Below are 22,315 nucleotides of genomic sequence, written 5' to 3'. Positions count from 1 at the left end.
TATATGAAACATGTGAAGATATTGAATCTAAACTTTAATGCCTCATCCTCTGGGCATATTCATCGTCATGCAAGCCTTTGGCACCTGCAACGGATAAAAAGTCAAGAAGTGCAGTCAACTTTCTGACATTTTGCATAAAGGTTACATAAGTTAAATCTCACCAAAAGAGATAAATAATCCAAACATAAATCTCTAAATGAGCATTTCAATGGGGCTTCTGCAATGCTGGATGATTTAAATCTTAACCAAGCTAATTCAAGGGGTGGCAATGCATCTCAGGCTTTGCGAAGTGCTCGAACTCGTGACTATAATGCTATACCTCAAAAGTACTTTCGCATCATTTACCGTTTATTCACAAGCAAATTTCAACTGATCCAACAAAAGAGTTTGAGAGTGATAGAATTTATTTTCGTAGAAAAATTGGTTATCGGTTCATGACCGTGGTTCACAACCGATTCGAACCGATTTAAACAAAAAAAATCCCAAAGTACACTTAAAGAGTAATAAATATAAGTGAATTTTGAATAAAAAAGGGGATGACAAAGCGTCCCAGGCTTTGCGTAATGCTCGAACTCGTGACTTAGATGCTATACCGCAAAAGTACTTTCGCATTATTTACCATTTACCGGTTCTCAACCGAATTAAACCGATTCATAAATCATTCAAAATATCAAGAAATAGTTATTGGCTATGAACCTCTTCATTACCGGTTCAGAACCGATTGGAACTGGTTATCAGTTTTATAGGAAATTCCAAGACCTTTCCAACAAGTCCAAACATGACCCCACTCGCTCTCTAGTGTATTTTTACCCTTGACCTTGAAAAACCGTTATTAATAGGAATAATTCAATAGTATTTTCGTGTATGGTCAAATGTTCACCTGGATAATTTCTAAAACATATCCAAAAATAAAAAAAATCGCACGACGCGTTTTCGAGCAATCCCAAAAAACATGGTTTTGAATCGGAAGGGGAGGAGTGGGGGAAAGAAATTCTATTTGGACTCTTATGGCTCGGGTTAGGGGATGATGGGTTCTTAAGTTTGGTATTGATCGAAAGCTCTAATGCCAGCTACAACACACTAGAATTTGAGCTCGAACGATGCCATAGGGACGGAGCTATTTAGAAAACAAAGATTGGGGTATTCAAAATGGCGGAAGGAGGGGTGGGGTCAATGTACCAATTTTCAATTTTCATCCGATATATAACCTTTGACGGAAACCGCAAGTCAATATATTTCTTAGTTGGGGAGCTATTAAGCTCCAAAGAGCGGCCGACTGGCCGGCCGGCCAGGAACGTAATTTAGCCAGCCATATATTCGTGATCAAGAACTGTCTAAACACATTTGGTAAATTTTGAGCCCGACCGGTGGACATGAAATTTTATTAGGATTAAGTAGATGAGATTGTAAAGAATCTCACCTAATTCTGGAGATAGAATTTTCACACTTTGGAACTAGCTCTAAACAAACAAATTAATAATTATTGTAATTCTACAATTACTTAACAATTACTTAATTGGAATCTTTCAAAAACGATTTATTTATGTAGTTTAACGTTTTAAGAGAAAAGTTTTCTTCACGGAATTCAGATCGAATTGAATTGAAACGAAGGAGGGTCAAGATTGTATCAAAATTGATGCCATGTTAAACTGTTACTATACGGGAGGTGTCGTTAAAAGCAATGCCTACTTGTTTTGCGTGCGCAGACCTCTCTCATACTTCACTTGCGTACTCTGCTACAGAAAAAGATAACGCAAGAGCAGACGTACACGTCAGTTACGGCTGAGTTCCCCACTCCCCACTGAGCGTTGACAAATTTCGTAGTAAGTTATTTCTTGTTTTGACCTTGTTTTTAAGATTATTGCAGTGGGTCTTGTATGTAAGAGTTCGGTCAACTGTGGCACCTAGATACTTGGGCGTGAACTTGTACTTCAGAGAATATCCTTCCCATCTTCCATTCAAGCGAGTTTTGGCCCACTTGTAAAGCAGATGGAAACAACTAGCCTGTGTTTTAGAGTTATTTGGCTTCAGTTGGTTCTCCTTGTAGAATTTGGAAAATTCCACAAGGAAAGTCTAAAGCTGGGACTCTACACCTTGAAACGTGTTTGCCTTAACAGCTAGAGCCAAGTCATCCACGTACGTACAAGAAGGTCTTGGATGGAGACGATAGTGGATGACCATTTGTGTAGATATTAAACAAAATTGGAGTGGTAAGTCATTTGTTTTTAAGTCTCCATCTGCTGTTCCACAAAGGTCACGCAGTGTAATGACGACACATAAGAAAGAATAATCGTTAAACTTACTAAAAAAAATCGTATTAACGTTAAAAAATTACCGCTTTATTCCTTCTTGTAAAACATCGCAAATACACTCAACTCTTCGTTATCCAGCACTTCGTTATCCGGGTGACAGCTGCCAAACACTGGCGGTTGATATATTCAAAATTATTTTCACTAAACATGAAGTTTGTCCAGAGTTAATTAAAGTTATTATTAACATTGTATCGAAGTTTTTAATACATAATTGTGATAAAAAATGAAACATAAGCACATCATGAAGAAAATTCTCTTTTTCTTTGTCAGACAGAAAATAAATTCACACTGCACAAAATAGAAAAACCGTTGATCATTCAAAAAACCTAAATGTCATTTTGTCCCCCAGTCAGCCGGATATCGAAGAGTTTACTGTAACCTTTTATACCTTACTACGTTTCGTCAATTTTGTTTTTAAACAGCCCTAACAATTCCCAGCTGGCAAAACGACAGAAACCTTGACAGATTATTTTTATGATTTTTTCAGCTTCCTTCAAAGAAATGAGAGTCGAAAATGCTAAAATGAAAAGAGGAAATATGAAAACCAAGCTCTTTATTTTCAACAATACAAATTTTAAGGTGATAAGATACAGTCAGAAACGTCCGAAAACGTCCTTTTGATACTAATTGGCATTAATTTAGCTTACTAGAAATTAAACAAAAACTCCATTTAGAAGTTTAGAGTAATATTCATATCGTTCCGAACATCTCAAAAAAGTTATCGCATTAAAAATCGAATTCAATGTAAATCCGTAAGATTGAATCGGATTTTGGAACAATTCATTCTTCTAATGCGGCGATGTAAATGACCTCAATGATAGTGAATAAGATCTATATCTAGTCACTTTGCTCACTCCCATAAGCAGTTCCAAAAACACGTTTATAAAAGAAAGACCTAAATGTCTAATGGCCTGTACACACTAGAGAAATTCATGAAATTTACTTCAATATGGATATAAATTTCCCTAGTGTGTAGAGGCAATAGATTATTAGATTTCATGCAGTCTCACTGAAGTGTCAAGAATCATAAATATGTTTACAAAAGATAAGTTTTTGTTCGTTGGGCGTCCCAGTCATTTCGTTCACCATCACACGTAGTTTCAAAAACATAAACAAAATCTTTTTGATGTACAGAAACACAAACATTTCAATATTTATACTAATGTAGTTAAGTGGCTAAAGTATCAAAGATTATCTTGGAGTATTGCAATGATCAAAGTAAACTTTTGAAGTAAGTTGTCGACTTTCAACAATACTCAAGCCCTTCTCAGTAGAGAAAATTAAGTTCTTTAAGGATAACAATAAATATTCTCAGTCTGCAACAAGTATGATAAATAATTCAGCCACAGGAAGAACCGGAAGAACAAGTATTCTATCAAACTCAAGAATCAGGTCATGCAGTTTCCAAGAATTTTTCAATTACTTGATAAATATCCTATAAACAATTTGTTATGTAACTTCAGAGTAAATACAGTTGGATCAATATTTTTATTGCTTCGAGTCAAATTGAGAGATTTTGATCAGTTCGGTTCTCCATTTCCAAAGGTTCAAAGGAGTCATATTTTGGCATAAATTTGAGAATTTAAAGTTGTAGGCCCTTACATGTTAATTTCTAAAGAACAGACCATTAGGGATATTGATTTAAAAAAATCTTCAACTACCATCTAACACCCTACTTGACCATTATGAATGACAACTCTACTACCGAAAAAAAACGAAAACTAACGAGTTACTCCTCGATAATTAAAGTCAGACTAAAAATATTGAATTCCAAATGTAGGAGAACTATAGTTCCAATTAGATATTATCAAAAATTAAATTATACTAATTTTTCGCTATTTTGGGCAAGTTTTAAGGTGCTTTATGAAATCGTTTGTAATCATTGTAAATCGGTGCACATTAAACAACGATGGCTAAAGATAATTTTTCAGTAGTCGTTAGTCACTTCCTGGCAGAGAAACTTTTTATTTTCTAATAAAAGATTCATATAGATAAAGTTTCAGTGAATTTTGCAACACTACACTAATTTAAAAGCTGCACAACATATGAAAGAAGAGGGGCTATAAAATGACAAAATTGGGGAAAAAAGTCCTGTTTCCACTTATCAAATTTATTATGAAAGTTTGTTATTGCACCAAGTCATTCTAACACAAAGTGTTATTGTACTTTAATAGTTGGTCTTTTCAAAAGTAACTTTTGTAAAAGAAATGTGAGGAAGGAAAACCACCATGTCTTTGTGAATTTTCTGCATAATGAGGAACATTGATTTTTCACTAATATATGTGACAATGAAGTTAGTGTATGTATTATAAAGTTGGTACTGTTTGAATTCAATTGATTTCCCTCTCTCATCAACCCGAACCACCACATAATGTAAAATTTATGAGTGAAGGAAAATCAGGTCATTGCGCTGGTAATAATTTGCCCAACCATCTAGAAAGTTGCTTAATGTTGAATGGGACAGAGAACCTGATAAATTTATATTATTCAAACCCAAATATATCCCAAGTTTCTACCTCATATTCTACAAACCACGCATTTTGAGAATATTGTATATCACTTACCTTTCGTTTCTTCATTGTTCAGCCCAGAAGTTGAAAGAATTATTCCTCAGCAAATGTATATTTTTCCAATGGATTTTTCAGCTACCATAAATAAGCCTGATTGGGAGTCACAATTAATGTGTTCTTTTGATTCGCACTGTTTTATTTCACAAATTTCCTCAATTGTAACAGAAGAAAAACCATTGATCTTTCGTCTGTTCAATTAATTTCCCGGATACATTTTTCACATTTAACTCTTTCATTGAGGAAAAAGACATCACAATTGGATGTTCTTATGGACACTCAGACCATCATTATGCACAATTCACTCACAATTGTACAGTTTCTATAAGATTTTCGAACTTTCCTTGTATTTACGTTAAATGATTTAAATACAATTTTACACTTTCATCCACACATAATAAATATTGGCTACTGGTTTGTTTATTAACTGATATTTTTAGAGATGTGTGAGTGGAATTTTCCGATTAATTTCTCTCTTACTCTCTTTTCATCTCTGTGGGGAAAAATTACAGGAATATTGCTCAATGAGTCTTAAAAAGAATTTTAATAGAAAGTCTTGTGAAGAATGATGTACTCAGGAAAAAAAATTTTAACTCATACAGGACACATAACTTCTAATTATAAACAATCATGGTTATTAGTAAGGGGTTTGCTAAGCAATTGAACGGAATGAATCGTAAGTGGCATATCGACCGATAGGCACCGATCAAATCACCGCGTGATTGGCTGATTGCAGTTCGAGTGAACAGCAGATTTGTATACCCTAATCTTCAGTGTGATACAACTACCACTTAATTCTCATTCTGATCAAATAAGTTTTCATTGTGTAAAGTATTAAATCTACAGAACTATACACCTTTAAGGACGATTGGAACACCGGTGTCCCATAAAGAAAATAATTTTTCCTGAATACGTAAAATTACTTTCTCCTAATGTTTGTACGTAATTGCAAAGTAGAATGTTAAGTATCCTAAAGTATTTTTTTCAAATCTCGAGCTATTTTTTATAATGTAAATATTTAAGTTGAAAAGTGGCGAATTTTCAAATTACTGCATTGATGAATGAATTATATTATTTTTTGTATCTCCTATATTTTAAGCCAAATCCTTTTTGGAATAGAAAATCCAATACTTATACATAACATTTTTCAATAGACTGAAAATTATTATTCATTGGTATTGTCAGAAAAATTGCTTAAATTTTTGGACTATTTTTGTCCCTATTATTCATAGAGGTGAGAAAATTACCGTATCGGATTGTTGGATTTTCTAAGGTGAAATATAAGACGTTTCATCATTTTTGTTTGTCGGTTTTATTTTTATTGTTGATTTTCGGTCTGTGAAAACTGTCTCGTTCTTAAAGGGCTAATCTACGAGTGTAATTGCCTTGTAGAAATAGTAAATTTACATTGAGCTGTAATTCTTTAAATCAAAGACGTCTTCCTAAAATTTATGTCGATGCCCTCTGACTGACTCTGCCTTGCTGCTGTTCGTAATATTTTCTTTAATTTTATAGCACTGGAAAACGAACATATGAGAACCGGTAAGCGTAGAGAGTGTGGGATAGCTCAGAAAAAGCAGATTTCTCCAAAGCTCTCGGCTTGGACTCCAAGCCTTCAGCAGTGGTCTAATATTGAGCTTTTCAAGCTTTGTCAAAAAGTCTGAAGTCCACAGGGCATAGCATTGTGGAACTGTACTCTAAAATAATTACATACTTTCTAATTAATTTTGGTATGGTAGTAACTTCTTTTCTTATTTTCCTGGTGAGCTTCTTTGTGAGAAGCTTACTAAAGAATGGTCTTCACTAATCCAATCTATCCATATTCACCATATCTAATTGTTGAAGATCATTCTTAAGTATACTGAAATTTAAAAAAAAAAAAACTTACAAACTACAACAGAGAGGCAAAGTCACCAGTGTACTTTGGTAAAAATTAAAGAACCATTAGGGATTCTTCCAGAAATATCGATTTCTTGGTATAAGGCTCTCCGGTGATAGCCAGTGAATTTCATGACACCCCGAAAAGAAAAACGCTTCACCAATGTTATCCAGAGGTTTCAGTATTTTTAAAAGATTTGGGAAGTGTTTTCTTTTTAAAGTCATTTGAAATTAACTGTGTTATCACCGAAGTATCTATTAAATACATAACTAACGAATCTCTAGTATTCGCTCAGATGAACGAAATATGTTTTGACTAATAAGTTTAAGATAAAACCTGTTCTATCCTGATAAATGTGCATTTGAAGTTTCAAATTTGACACATCCTCAAATATGATTCAATAAAATCCCTTTATTTTTATCGGCTTTTAATAATTATTTAGATTTTAATGTGTATTTAGATTTAAAATACTAGAACAAAAACATCTTTGTTCTAGTATTTCATCACAAAATCTAACTTTTACTAGGGGAATGTAGGCATGATTCGCACAGACTGAACCTTCAAACGATGCGAATTAGGTGAGATTCTTAACAATCTCACCTACTATAATCCTAACAAAATTTCATGTCGTCCGATCGACCTCAAATTTGGCCAAAATCCGTTTCGCCACTTCCTGATTCCGAATATATATGTGGCTAAGTTACGTTCCCGGCCGGCCGGCCGGCCGGCCGCTCTTTGGAGCTTAATAGCTCCTAAACTAAAAAAGGTATCGACTTGCGGTTTTCGGCAAAGGTTATATATCGGGTGAAAATTGCAACTTGGTGCATAGAACCCCCACCCCCCACCCCTCCTTCCGCCATTTTGAAGACCCCCCTTTTTTTGTTTTCTCAATAGCTCCGCCCCTATGGCATTCAGCGGACTCAAATTTTAGTATGTTATAGCTGGGCCTTAGAGCTTTCCATCAATACCAAACTTAAGGTCCCCCGACCCCCCTGACCCGAGCTATAAGGGTCCAAAAAAAATTTCTTAAAATGGTCATAACTCCGGTTCTAATTGTCAGAATTTAAAAAGTGAGGGCTTTTTGGAAAGCTCTCGTGAAATGCCACTTCCCTTTCTAACATCGCAAGTTCATAAAACCACCGCTAGGGGCGCTTTTTTTAAAAAGAAAATTTTTAAATCTTAAAAGTTAAATAACTCAAAAATTCCATTGTGCATCGGGCTGAAAATTTAGTATGTTGTAGCCGTTGATTATACCTATCAAACAAAAAAAACCTTAAGTCGATCCATAACCCCTGACCCGAGCTATAAGGGGTCAAAGTTCGAACATTGACCGGCCTCTATCTCCGGTTCTAATTAACATAGCGACCTAAATTTTACCTTTTTGGTTTCGTCTCGATGAGCACTTTCAGATGGAAGTTCAAAAAGTCACCACAGGTGGCGCTGTGATAGCGTCAAAATTCATCGAAATTCAAAGTCACTTTTCTCAAAAACGGCATTGTGCAAGTTAATGAAATTTTAGTATGTTGTAGTCCAGTCTAGGACGTTTCCAAAATGGTGCGTATGCGCGCTGTGGTTTCAATAGAACCGGAGATATGAGGGGTCAAAGTTCACGAAATTCAAAAAATCATATCTCCGGTTCTATGTGACCGATTTTGATGAATGAGGGCTTAAACGAAAGATCTCACCAAATGCTACAACTTTCTAGAATATTTGAACTTCGTGGAACCAACACCAGGGGCGCCACAGTCGAAAAACCAATTTCAATATCACATAACCTCAATTATCTCGACTGTCGCTGAACCGATTTTGATGATTACTTCAACATAATTGTAGAGCACATTTGTCTCTACATTTCGTCCATACATCATTTTCCACTCAGACTACGCTATCACTCCGATTTTGCCGTTTAAGTGTGAAAAAATTGATTTTTCCAATAATAACGCTTTGAAATCACTCAGATGCCAATTTGACTGCCTCTACTCCACCAAGACACTTAAAATAGGGGTTTAAATGGAAAGTCCCGCAAAATACAACAATTCTTTGATATAGTTGAAGTTCAACAAATGACTACTTGGGGAACTCTGGATGAAAAAACGAGTTAAGAAACAAAAAACCTCGCTTATCTTGGCTTCTGAGTAATCGATGAGTTCAAGTTCTACGGCAAAATTATAGAGAACATTCTGGTCTACATTTCACCCATATAACACTTTTCTGTCAGTTCATCCAAATCCTTGATATTTTGGTTTAAATACAAAATTTGTATAATTTCACGAATTTGATTCAAGATAACTGAATGGCGTCTCCCAACTTCAGCTCCAAATCGAATTTGCATGCACTCCGAGTTAGCTCACGTTAAGAATCTCACCTACATAAGCCGGTTAGGATTATCTGTCCCTTTTCTCTTTGTTTGCATTAAGCTGACTTACTATTTCTCATCCCGTTTCATGAGCTTAATAATTATCTATATGTTATGGCTAGGAAATGACAAACTAGCTCTTTGCAAACAAAGGGAAAATTTGCGTTGTTAGAAGGTTCACTCTATGCAAAGTCATAGAAACCACATCAAAATCTCTTTAATTAAGTTAAACTGAATTCAATCAACTATTACTCATTAATTTCCCTGTTTCAATAATTCCTTACCACGAATGTACGTCCTTTTGGTGGAGGAATTCAGAATTCTTATAATACTAAATAAAACACAAATTTTAGGGCTAAAATGAATCTTAAATAGTTTTTGTTTCATTAGAATTACATTTACGATTTAAACACCCCAAAAACTTAAAAAAAAAAGTCTCAATTTTAAGAAATTTGTTTCAAAAGAAAAAGGGAAATTTTATATACTGTTCATACTAAGTTTTCTTATTATATTCGGCTATATATTGCAAAGGAGAATGGTCAAATCCGGTCCCGGAATCGCCACGAACGGGACCTATGTCATAGGATAGACATTAGTATAGGTAACAACTTTTGTTCTGGGATCAATGTTCTAAACCATGGAGGAACAGTTCTAGAGCATAAAAACTATTTTTTAGAATGATAAAGAATGATCAAAAGTATATGGGCGCTGGTTCATCTTCATACAAATATTAGAGTAGACGCATTTTGAAGATATTGATATAAGGTTGAGAAAAATGCCGGGACCCAGGACGATAAACGCTGGGAGTCCTTGTAAAAAAGGCCTTTATCCTTCCGAAAAATCGTTGTTTTGACTACGAATTACGCAAGAACTGCTAAAGTGATTTTGATGAAATTCGGTATAGGGTTAGTGTATGTTTTAAACTTTTTATTTATGCATACCACCCCCTCCCTCCACCCTCCGTTCTGGTAGCCCTCATACAAAATGGGGGCACTTTACCTTATAACTCCTTTCTAAGAGGATGTAGAAAGCTGATATTCAATAAGGGAACAAAACTTATGGAAGACTTTTCAACCATGCATGTTAATCTCCTCCTCTACCACCCCTTCTAGTAATCCTGAGAACATTTTGACCTCCTTTTTGAGAAGAAGTAGTTGGTTTGTAAAATAATGAAAAAAAATGAATAACTAATAACGTTAACAATAATTTTCTAGATTTTATATGCATTTATAGACATTTAGTCGAATTACAGCTTTCTGCCTCCTCTTAAAAAGGAGTTATAAGGTAAAACAGTCTTATTTTGTATGGGGGCTACCAGAAGGGGTGATGGATGAAGAGTTTGGGCAGTATGGTTAAAAAGTCTTTTTTAAGCCTTGTTATCATGCTGTATTTCAACTTTCTATCTTTTCTCAGAAAGGAGTTATAAGGTGAAATGCTCTCATTTTGTATGAGGGCTACCAAAAAGGGGGACAGAAGAGGGAGATATTATACATGGTTTAAAAGTCTTCCCTAAGCTTTGTTCCCTTGTAGAATTTCAGCTTTCTACATCCTCTTAGAAAGGAGTTATAAGATAAAGTGCCTCCATTTTGTATGGGGGCTATCAGAATGGAGGGTGGGGGGAGGGGGTGGTATGCATGAATAAAAACTTTAAGTTATACAGTGATCCTATACCGAATTTCATCAAGATCACTTTAGCCGTTCTTGTGTAATTCTTTGTCAAAACAGCGATTTATCGAAAGGATAAAGGCATTTTTACAAGGACTCCCAGCGTTTATGATCCTGGGTCCCAGCAATTTTTCAATCTTATATCAGTACCTACAAAATGCGCCTACTCTCGTTTGTGGCGATTCCGGGACCAGCGCCCATATAGTTTTGACCATTCTCCTTTTATTATTTTAAATAAATATGAAATATAATACTCTAAAAATTGAATAAATTATAGCTATTTGCTGAATCAGTTAATGATTTAAAATTTTAGAAAAAGAAATCAATTTAAATCACTAAGAAACTAATGAGTTATTACAAAGTGCATGAAAAATCAAACCGTAAATGTACTTTCTTTATTTTTTCTTTGCCAAGAAAATTTCATCTCTACTAACTTTACATTTTTTTAAATATGCATTAAATTTATTTATTTTTCATATCAAAGAATATTTCTGGTGTCCGGTTTTATAAAAATACTGCTCAATCTGCTCCAATCCTTGATATTTAATTACGACTTAACTAAAATACTTTTTCCAATTTTATTACTCCATATTTGCAGAAAAAATAAAAATGTAAAGAATCTCAGCTAATTATAGAGGAAATGCTTAGATTTGATATAATTCTTAAAACAAATTGAAGCAAATGGCAAAGGATACGATTTTTTTGTATCTTTGAGACATAAGCATTCGTTTAAATGAAAGTTTCAGTACTTCGCAATTTAAATAGATTTAAATAAAAATCTTGAAAATTCTAAAATTTAAGCTACTAAGCCCTAATGCCCTAGACTCACTTACGACGTAAGCCGAAAGACGGCTTAACGTAATTATAATCATTATAATGATTAGATTACATTGCCATTCCGTCTCTCGGCTGAGAAATGGCTTAGTAAGTGGTAAACTGGTGACAATTTAGTCAAGTTATTACTTTGATTATAATTACGTTAAGGCGTCTCTCGGCTTAAGTCGCAAGTGTGCCTAGGGCATAAACTTCGTAAATTTCCGCAACAAAATATTTATTTTGTTGGTATTTTTTTATAAAAAATCATAATTATCATTATAAATCTTTTTCTTTTTGTAACAAAAAGAATACCTAAAACTACAGAGAGAGATATACCATACCAGTCTCAATTTATAAAAAAAAATATTTAGATGAGGGAGCTAAGGGCAGTTCTATATATGACTTTAAAAAATATACATAGTTCTATTGTATAATCTAATACTATAATGCTTCATATTTTCGAATACCGATATCCGAAACTAAATAATCAAATTATTAGTTGGCATTCAAATCATATTCTTTTGGCTCTAGCCTCTCCTATATAAATTGACGTTATATTTTTCTACCTCTAGAGAAATTAATTAATTTGAATTGAAATATTTGCAATATGTCAATATTGTTTTATAGAAGTTATACAGTACCTATCGACTTTTAATTAAAATGAGAAATAAACATTCGAATTCACATTATTGAACGAAAATTCTGTTAATTCATTATGTATTGTTGGTCTGAGTGTAGAAAGTATCACACAATTCTCTCAAACTCTCAAGTAACCGCACTCTAAACATCTTGAAAGTGCTCCAAGACACTGAAAGCCCCTCATTATTGTGGTTTTAAAGTGGGTGCAAAAATAATTTTGGCATCCGTTTAAGTTTGAAAGCATGAGTAAGATAAGAACATTTCACTTGCGTGTGATAGTTTTCAGGGATGGGCACCACAGACTTTTATTTTAGTCACGTTTTTTACATGACATAAAATCCTCGTTTCTCGTGGTTTTTCTGCCTTTTTCTCTGTGCCTTCAACAAACACTGATCTCTCTAAGGGGTTCATTGGAGATGGTGAGATGGATGCTGAGAACTTGGTAAGATTATTGGTTTCCTCAATATTCAAGTCAATGTGTGTACCAATGCCCTTTAGGAGAGGCTACGGTAATCATGTTGATGATGATGTTTGGTCGAGTTGAACTAGAAGAAGACGCACCATTACCATTTAATCAGGAGTAGCAACTAAATTACGTGTAGTTTCATTTTTATGACAGGTATAATAGCTTTTTAATACACCTTTTTTTCGAAATGAGAGCCCTTTTTCTGTTGCGTGCAAACTCTTGATCCCCCCCTCAGACCTCATTGGGCTTTGATGGGGTTTTCCACCCTCGTTTTTGTGCTTCAATTTTATGAGCATAGGTTTATACGGGGGAGTTCTTGATTTTATGCCTTTTTGCTCTCCTAATCGATATGCTATTAGTGATTTTTGGCTTGAGAGGAAATCCAAGAAGCGAAAAAGAACGCGACTTGGGAATTTCGCTATCAAACATTTCATTTTGTATAGGTTCCCGAAAATGGTTTGGGCGTAGGCGGGGCAGAAGCGGAACCTTTCATGCAGGGAAATATCCATTTGAGTAGAAAGTTTCTCAAAGTGACACAATTTAAGTGATTATAGCACACTAGAACGTGTCACATATATAAATTGGTGACATTTTTTTTAGTGATTCCATTTAATATCCAGAGCTACAGAAAGCGAATTAAAGCTGTAAGTTTCTAGCCTATAGATTCTCCAGAAAAAAAATTAAATAAATAAAAATGTGATATAAAAGATTTGTCAATCTACAAATTATTGAACTCTATAATAAATAAATTTACAGGGCAGCTAGAAACTCTATTTAATACAATGATCGAAATTTAAATAATATTACGTGTAATAAATTTCTCTTTCACTATAACTCATTTAAAAAAATTGAATTTAAGAATTATTTGTATTTTTCACGAGTATAATGGAAATCATTTGACAATTAATGAGATAGAGCAAAAAAGTATATTTTTCTTATAAGCATCCCCTTCTGTTTTTAGCGATCTAATCAATGTTTCGAATTTCTTATCATTAATATTTTAGTTTTCAAAATTAAATACTTAAGATGCTGAAATTATGTTTATTTTTTATTTGTGCACCAATATACTTATTAGATTTTAAAATATAGTTTCGACCGTTTCGACAGTCTTTGTTCCTGCGAAAGTCTTTGTTTCATAAAATGCTTCATAGCTTCATTTTAAAGTCATGATTGTGAAATTCCTATCTGAACCATTTTATTTTTTCTATATTTTTATCTGTGTGTTTACTGGCAGAAGAGAGACATTTATTACTATTTCAATATCCCAATTGATTGATTCGAGCCAGATTTACTTCATAACCGCCAACACCCTTTTCTTTCAGCACTCTATTCAGAGTGAATTTTTCATTGGTAATTCTTCATTTGGATCAAACATCCCCTAATCCTATTTTTGTAATCAAATTCCCAAAAATATTGATGCTCAAAACTTTTCAATTGGATACTCAAAAAGTTCATGTCACACAATATTGTCATGAATGAAAGGTGAGAGTGGCATAAAATTGAAAAGGATTAAAAATAGCCTAGAGAATGGATTAATCGGATAAAAATTTCACCCCTAACACTTGCGCGTATCTATTTAATTGAAATTTATTGCACTCACTTTTCACCTTTTTGAATTCTTTGTCTATATTTTCACATCTACTATACCCTGCACTTGTTCCCAACTCTTTGCTTAATTTCACGATTTTGTAGGTTTTTTTTAAATTTATTTTTAAATCTAACTACAATAGGTTTGAGGGTAAGGAAAGCACAGTTTTTTTCTTTCACTACACAATTGCTCTTCCTTTTCTCATTTGGACCTTTCCTCTCATTCAGTCTCACCACTCGTAGAACATTATTTCGGCCCGAAAGCTCTATGCAAGTAAGAACATTGGCTTCATGTTCTCACATAATTAACATTCTTCACACGATATACATTTCTAATTAATGGCAATAATTGTTGGTTGAACAGAAATAAAAAGTTAAACGGAGAAAAAGGAAATGCTAGTTGTTCTGCACAAGGCGATGCTTTCACAACGACTGAACAACGAGGACTGAGTACGTTCGGCGGAAGCCAGTGGAGACGCCGAACTTTGTTCCATTCTCGTTCGCCGGTTCAGTTGGAGTCACTCTTCAGGCGCATTGTACACCAAATTTGAAGCTGTATGTGTGCACAGTCATTCAATGATGATGATGACGATGGCAACAGACGTCGATTTGCCGTCGTACCAATATGCCGAACTAAGGGAGCGACAAGTTGTATTGAGAACGTGCAAACCGAAAGTTCCACATGGAGAATTTGAAGAAACTTTTCAATAGATTATATATCATCGTGTGCAAGAAAAGCTCTCATCAACGCTATTTCCACTCTGAAATTTTGTCATTCTTGCCCTTTCAATTTTCACGAGTTTGACTCTGACGAATTCAGGAGCAAAAACCTTCTCTAAATTTGTTACCAAATTGATGATAGAGAAGGCAAATTAAAGTTTTCACCACCGCTCTTTCACTCTCACTCAAAGCTTTTTTTTTTCTTTTGAAAAGTGTATAGTGTTTTATTCTGAAAATCCAAACACAAGCAGACAGCAAATATATGGAAAAGCTAACCCCGAGAAACTTTGATTAAAGATCAAACGTGAGCTTTTCAGTGTGAGAACAATTAGGTATTTTGTCCCTTCTTTTGGTGGTTGGTTCTCGTGTCTCCCCTTTGAATATTTCATGGAAACTCTCACGCACTCAAGTGAGAATGTGAATGAGGTATTTTCTGTGGTAAATGCTGCCCCAAAAGTTATGCTCCTTTGTCCCATCATAAGGATTTTCACAAAGAAAATTAGGACGATTTCCAAAATTAGAAATGAGATGGAAATTTTATTATTAGATTCGCACAAATAACTAACTCTGACACTGATAGTATAAAAGGTTGAATAATTTCAACCGACTGAACTTTTAGAATCATGGTTTTAATTTATGAACTAAAGCGCCGATCATAAATAGGACACTTTCAGGTAATGTAATAATATGCTTTAATTTTTAAAAATGACAAATGCTAGAAGTAATAAATAAACTTATATAAATGCATTTTTATTAGATTAGTAGGATACAAATATTTTGAAATACTCATATATGAGAGGGTCATATAAATAGGATACCGTCGTTGCGGGTGACTTTGGACGTTTTTTCGATGTTTTTCAACTTTACCCTCAAAAATGAATAGTTGTGAAGGAAGGGGGTGAATGGGTAGAATTATTTGCATTCAATTGTTAATGAATGGATTTTGTGCCACTAACATTAATTTTATAAAATTTACTATGTTAAAAAAAATCAAGAAAAAAGGCTTGCGGGTGACTTTGCACTTTTTAATAAATACTAAAAAATCAACAATATCTGATAATAAACGACAATTAAGATCTTCAGTTCTAAGAGAAAGATACACGAGATCTACAAGATGACGTAGTCGCCATCTTGATTTAACTTTCTGTCCGCCATTTTGAACAACTGTCAAACCCTCAAGCTGGTCCGTTTTGGGTTGAAATTTTAGTATGTTGTAGCTGATGTCAAGACCTTTTCAAAACGTGTCTATGTTCTAGTCTACGTCAAGTATTTACCTAGATACAGAGGGTCAAAGTTTAAAATTTTGTAATACTCATATTTTGACGGTCTTTATTTTTTAATCTTCAATATTTGAAACCTAAACGAAATGCCTCAGTAACCATTAAAAATGGTTGAGGCATTAATTTTATATATTTATTTACTCTAACATAATTTAAAAAAAATAAACGAAAAGTGCATTTTGCTAAGTTTTTATTTTTCATCTTTGCGAAAACAGTTTTTAAGATTCTCAAATAATGCGCTCTTATAAACAAAAACATTACTTTTCTTTTTGTTTGTTTGTTAGATCTCATCGCCTAACGATAGCGCTGTCTTTTTTGTGATGGTTTTGATAAAAGACGCTCCCTGTAGTTCTGTATTCATGTAAATATCAAAATTTTGAACTTGGAGCCCCTATATCCAGACAATCACTTGACCTAGGTCGGATTTTATATATGTTCTGAAAAGGACTTGGCATCAGCTAGTACATATTAAAATTTCAGCTCAATCGGATGGAAATTTTATTTTGACAGTTATTCAAAATGACGGACAGAAACGTCATATCAGGATGGCGACCATACCATATTGTAGATCTCGGTCATTTTATCTGTAGTTCTCATAAAATTGGATAATTTTTGCCAAATACTTGTATAATAAAGCTTAAGAAAGACCATTATATGCAATTTTATAATATAAATCATGCGTTCTTAGGAAGATAATAGGGAAAAAAATATTTTAATAAAAATAATGAACAAAATCGAAGTGGATTATTCTAGCCAGATAAATTTATATTGGATTTGGGCAATTTACTACTCTGAAATTGATTTTGGAATTGTACCTTCAGATAACTTTTTCACATAGCCGTTTTTTGACAAAATACCTATATTAGCATTTCATTGACTATTACTGAAACTACAAGAATCCGGGGATCATTGTACCTTACTTGGTACATAACATATCCCTATATACTTTGACATGGTAGACCGGATCGGCAAAGACCATCTATAAGTGCTAGAATTTATGAAAGTCTTACGGACAGCAGAGTGCAAAGTCACCCGCAACGACGGTACCCTACTCTGAAAAAATGTCTTGTTAAACGAACAAATGGATTTTGTTGAAATTTTGTAAGTTATTGACCAATTTGACAAAACTTTTTCTTGGATTTTATATGGAAAAACACCATTTTGACAAACTTTTAACAAGATCCAGTTGGCCGCCGATTTGACAAAACTTTTCCATATTCTCTATGGAAGAACATCCTTTTTACAAACTTGTCTTGTTAATTTGACAAAACATTTTTTTCAGAGTATACATTAGTGGTTGAAAACGAATCTATAAATGAATTACATGGGCATATAAGATTAAATCTAAACTCAATTATTTTAGTTTTCTTTAAACAAATTGAATCACTACTCACTAAATACATCAAATTAAAAACAAATCGATGCGCAATTATAAAGAGATCATATTTTTAAAAGACTTTTGTTATATGAAATTTTGTATACTCTGAAAATAATTTGATATATTTAATCAAAAGTGTTAAAATATAATTAAAACGTAATTGAAATGGATTTCATCAAGTGTACAAGTTCAAGCAATCCCGAACCCGAACCTGATATCCAATTCGCTACTACTCTAAGGTATTCTCTTCGCAATGGAAAATATTGTTCTAGTACTTTTACAATATTACAATGTTCCATTAATACTTATTTTATTGAGAAGCAAGTCCAGAAACATTTTTATTATTTCCCAAATAATACTTGAATTAAATATTATAGAATTACTTTTTTAAAAAGTTCTTTTCTTCAATTCTCAAACTTCTAACATTTGAAAGAATGCGAGTAGAAGTTCAAAACTTTCATACAAAGCTTTAATTCGATGGAATAACTTTCCTTTTAAACTCAAATGTTGTCCATGAAACTTTAATCCATAAATGCTGGAATTTTTTTTATATTGAAGTGAAGATTCTTCTTGATCATTTGAAAAATTTTGCAGCTGCGAAAAAAATCCATTTAGCAAATGGTCAATTTTCCCTGGGGTTTTAACACACGTCGACTCAGGTATAGGTATTGCCACCCTTTAATACCTTAATGTGTATCCACCAGTTTACGTAACATAGCCTATGGGAATTGCGTTGATGGCAATCAACTCAATCAAATCCACGAAATCCTCCTGCCTTCTCTTACAGAATCATCGCAACCTCCAGTCGTACCCACAAAATCGGAGGTCGATGCCACGTTTTCTGTGAAATTCATTCTCGAGCTTCATAATAATAAACAGAACATGAACATAAATTTTATCCCGCATACAGAATAAGCAAGAAAGCTCCCTCATATGTTGAAACTGCCAAAGTTCAGGAGGATGGCTTGAAAGCACAATTGGCATAAAAGAGTATTCAACACATGGAGAATACAAGGCAATAGCAAGACTTGGACAAAGACAAAGAAAAGAATGTTATATATAAGAGATAAACCCCTGCGCTCAAAAAGCATCAGAATCATTATTAGGGTATGACTTTAGTGTTCCTAAAATTTGTTAAACATTTTCTTGCACATGCCATTATACCTTTTCTGCACAAATCTCTTAAATAATTTCGAACAAGACATTTAAAAAGAAAATACATTGAAGAATTATATGATATGCAGAGGTATTTTCACCCAGTAAAATGTTCCTTAACATGCGCAAATTCATTAATAATATCTTGACGTGTCTGGTTTTTCCTCATTCGGCGGAACGAAAGAGTATAAAAATCGATCTTCAGTGTGTGTGGGAAAGAGAACTTTCTTGAAATAAATTGAAACACCCCTGATTGTGACATAAAAGAGCACAATTGGAGAGAGGCAAGAATTTTTCCTTTTTGGGGTAGGAAAGTCTGGCGTTGTGTTATATCATAAAAGATTCAGGACATTCAGAGAATTGCTGCAAGGCGACAGTTGACAGTGTCCTCCCACATTTACCCACTCATTAGATTACACATGTACATATAAAAGAGATATTTGCCATAACATCAAGAGTTCCGAAGAAATTGTCGCAATTTCATGTTAGACTGGAATTTTCCAGACAGCCAATTTCGTTTGGTTCAGTGTGACATGCAAAATTTGAATGAAATTAATATCGATAAATTTAAATATTGGAACCCGTGTTTTGGAATACTAAATCTGAAAATTACGATTATATGGAAATTTTTAAACTCATTCAGGCGTTAAACCTTCGATAGATAAGTTGAAAAAACGTACACAGAAAAAAATATTTCGTAAAAATGTTCGTAAATGTTTGTGAATCCCTATAGGGGGGGGCGTACGAAATGCTCGTTGATCGTATAACCCACAAACAGGTTCGTAAATGGTTGTACTTTATTCGCAAACATTTTTCGTAGCAAGACCACTTAACGAGCAGTATAACACAAAAAATGGTCGTAAAATTTTGTCATTTGTTCGTAAATGTTCGTCAGGCAAACAAAAATTTACGAACAAATGACAAAATGTTACGAACATTTTTTGTGTGTTCACGAGCATTTACGAACAAATGTTTGTAAAAGTACAAAAGATGCTCGTCAAATGATCATGTTACGAACAATATTTGTGAAAAAAAGTACAAACTTTTACGAACTTATTTGTGGGTTATACGATTTACGAGCATTTCGTAAGTTCCTCATAGAAATTCACAAACATTTACGAACATTTTCACAAAATATTTTTTCTGTGTAGGGGGAAGTGAGGCACTTTTGAATTTGGGGTAGCATTGAAATTGGATTTTTTACTTCACCCTACAGATAAAAAAACAAATAAACCAATATAGAAGGCAATGAGGCTGCACCGAAAATGCCTTCACAAAAAATTATGGCAACAGAGATCGGTAGGAAAGTGTCCCATTTCTTTAAGAAATTCTTGAGAAAGTCGGATGGAAAGTGGACATTATGGGGAGTGAAAAAATCCAAACCAAATGAAAAAATAAAAGTATTACATATGGGTCCCGGTCAAAATCCCGAAAGCCAAAAACCCGAAAGCCAAAAACCCGAAAGCCAAACTCCCGAAGAGGCCAAAACCCCGAAAGCCAAAATACCGATTTCTTAAAAGTGTCATAGCCTTTCCCACGATTGTACTCGTGCTTGCTGGAGGCACAGAGAAATTTTCTGTGCCTTTCGCATTAATTTCCCAAGCCACATAATAATTTCAACCCTTTCAGGATTTTGAACATTCGGAATTTTGGCTTTCGGGATTTTGGTTGCTTCCGATTACACATAAATACTTTTCTCTCCTCTGGCTCTGTGGAGTTCATGCAGTAATAAAACCCCCTCAAAAATATTCTGTGGTACAGTAATAATTCAAAATTTTTTTTTTAATGGAAAATCTAGTGTAAATTTCGTTTATGAGTTTAAAGGAAAAATGAATAAAAAATTGAAATAAACAAATGCAACAAAAATGAAATGGTCAAAAAAGATACTACTTCAAGATATCTTTCTCTCTCGGCATGACGATCGTGAATATTTGCTATTTTAATTCACAAAAATTTCCATCTCATGTCATTGGCTAAATTCATCGTTGATTCGAACAGTACTCTTACCCTCTTCGTCAATCTCTTCTGGAACAACAGCCTTACAATTGAGTATCCCTGACAATAAACACCTCCACTCTTTCTTTTCCTTCTGCAAGGACCTATGATCCCATCTCTCACTCTCCCAATTGGTCAGCTTGGCCATCAGGAACTGGTTTGGTATCAGATGTGAGGAAACAGTTGCAGATCCAAATATCGGTTTCTACTTGACAAGATAACACTCCACTAACGAAGATTTACGGGTTTGAATTTCGTGAGTTTTGCTCATCATATCTTCGGTTTCATTGAAAGTAAAGTGAATCTACACCAATTTTTGCTTAAACATACTGTGTAAAATTTCATTAACTTGAATAATATTTTGATTGCAATAAGGGGCGGCAAAGTGGTGCTCTATACGAAATTCTCAAATTCGTGACGTATAACACCAAATCTATTTTCGCATCATTTACCGTTTACTGTTTCACAAACGATTTTAAGTGATTCTTAAATTATTCAAAATACCGCCCAAAATGGCTTAGGAGTAACAAAATTGATCAAAAACACATCCAAAAATGAAAAAAAATATCTCGACGAGTTTTCGAGCAATTCCAAAAAATCGAGGCATTATAATATAGGGGAAAGTTCCCATGCTTGATACCATTGGAAGCTTCGTAATGACTAAATTTTCTATGTTTCGCAATATATATGTGACTCATTGAAATCACATTTTAAAAACTATGGAAAAGTGGCCAGTTTTTAAAATATATTGCAGAGTTACGTTTGTTGAGAAACATAGAAAAAATTTAGTCATTACGAAGCTTCCAATAGTATCAAGCATGGGCACTTTCCCCTACTGATTTTTCTGTGGAGTTATAACTTGAAAAACAATAATGCTTTTCGAGCTCCAAAGCGCGAGAGTTGCAAATAAATTATATTTATAGTGTTGTAAAAACAGTAAAACTTTGAATTTGGTCAACGAAAAATAAAATAATGTGATAGATATGCATAGATAAAATTAAGAATTAAATCAAATTTCTGTCTTAAAATTTGTTCTTTTTGAAATTTTCTCTTCCCAATTCCGAAAACCATTTATCATTAGGTCTCTCTATCGAAAAGTACGCTGACATGCACGCGTAATCCTCTTTATATCTAGTACAAGACAGTTTCCTTTGGGGGAGGGCGGAGTGCAAATATAAACCACTACGTCAAGAGCATCTTCGCATGGGGTGGATGGATCAGCATCTACTTCCTCTAGCAGTGTACTTACACCCACCACTTTGGCTATATATTGCTCACAATTCCAACGCAAAGTGGTGTGACTTCAACTAGTGGCCTGTCGCTTTGCCTTCTTCCTTCCCTTCTCGAAAGCCCTCATGTGTTGTGATGGGTATAAAACAGAGTGTGGAAAACGTGGCACAACGCATTCATATTATTTTGGGGTGGATTTAATGAGCAAAAAGTTTATATACTGAGCTTTTCTCCACACACACACGCTCATATTCTTTCCCTTTTTATTCA

General features: G+C 34.0%; 1 protein-coding gene across 1 annotated transcript in view; it reads right to left on the bottom strand.

Moving 5' to 3' along the window:
- Window positions 1-14,714, bottom strand: part of LOC129805334 (potassium voltage-gated channel protein Shaw) — a 125,937-nt gene extending 111,223 nt beyond the window's left edge. The window contains exons 1-2 of the mRNA XM_055853185.1: window positions 14,301-14,714; window positions 4,877-5,372 (exon numbers count right to left, since the gene is read on the bottom strand). The gene's annotated coding sequence lies outside the window, so the exon portion shown is untranslated. The remainder of the gene's footprint in view (window positions 1-4,876; window positions 5,373-14,300) is intronic.
- Between the last annotated feature and the right edge of the window lie 7,601 nt (window positions 14,715-22,315).

This window comes from Phlebotomus papatasi, chromosome 3 (assembly GCF_024763615.1).
Source record: "Phlebotomus papatasi isolate M1 chromosome 3, Ppap_2.1, whole genome shotgun sequence".
NCBI lineage: Eukaryota > Metazoa > Arthropoda > Insecta > Diptera > Psychodidae > Phlebotomus > Phlebotomus papatasi.
The sequence above is the reverse complement of the archived record's forward strand: the minus strand, read 5'-3'. Positions and strand labels throughout refer to the sequence as shown.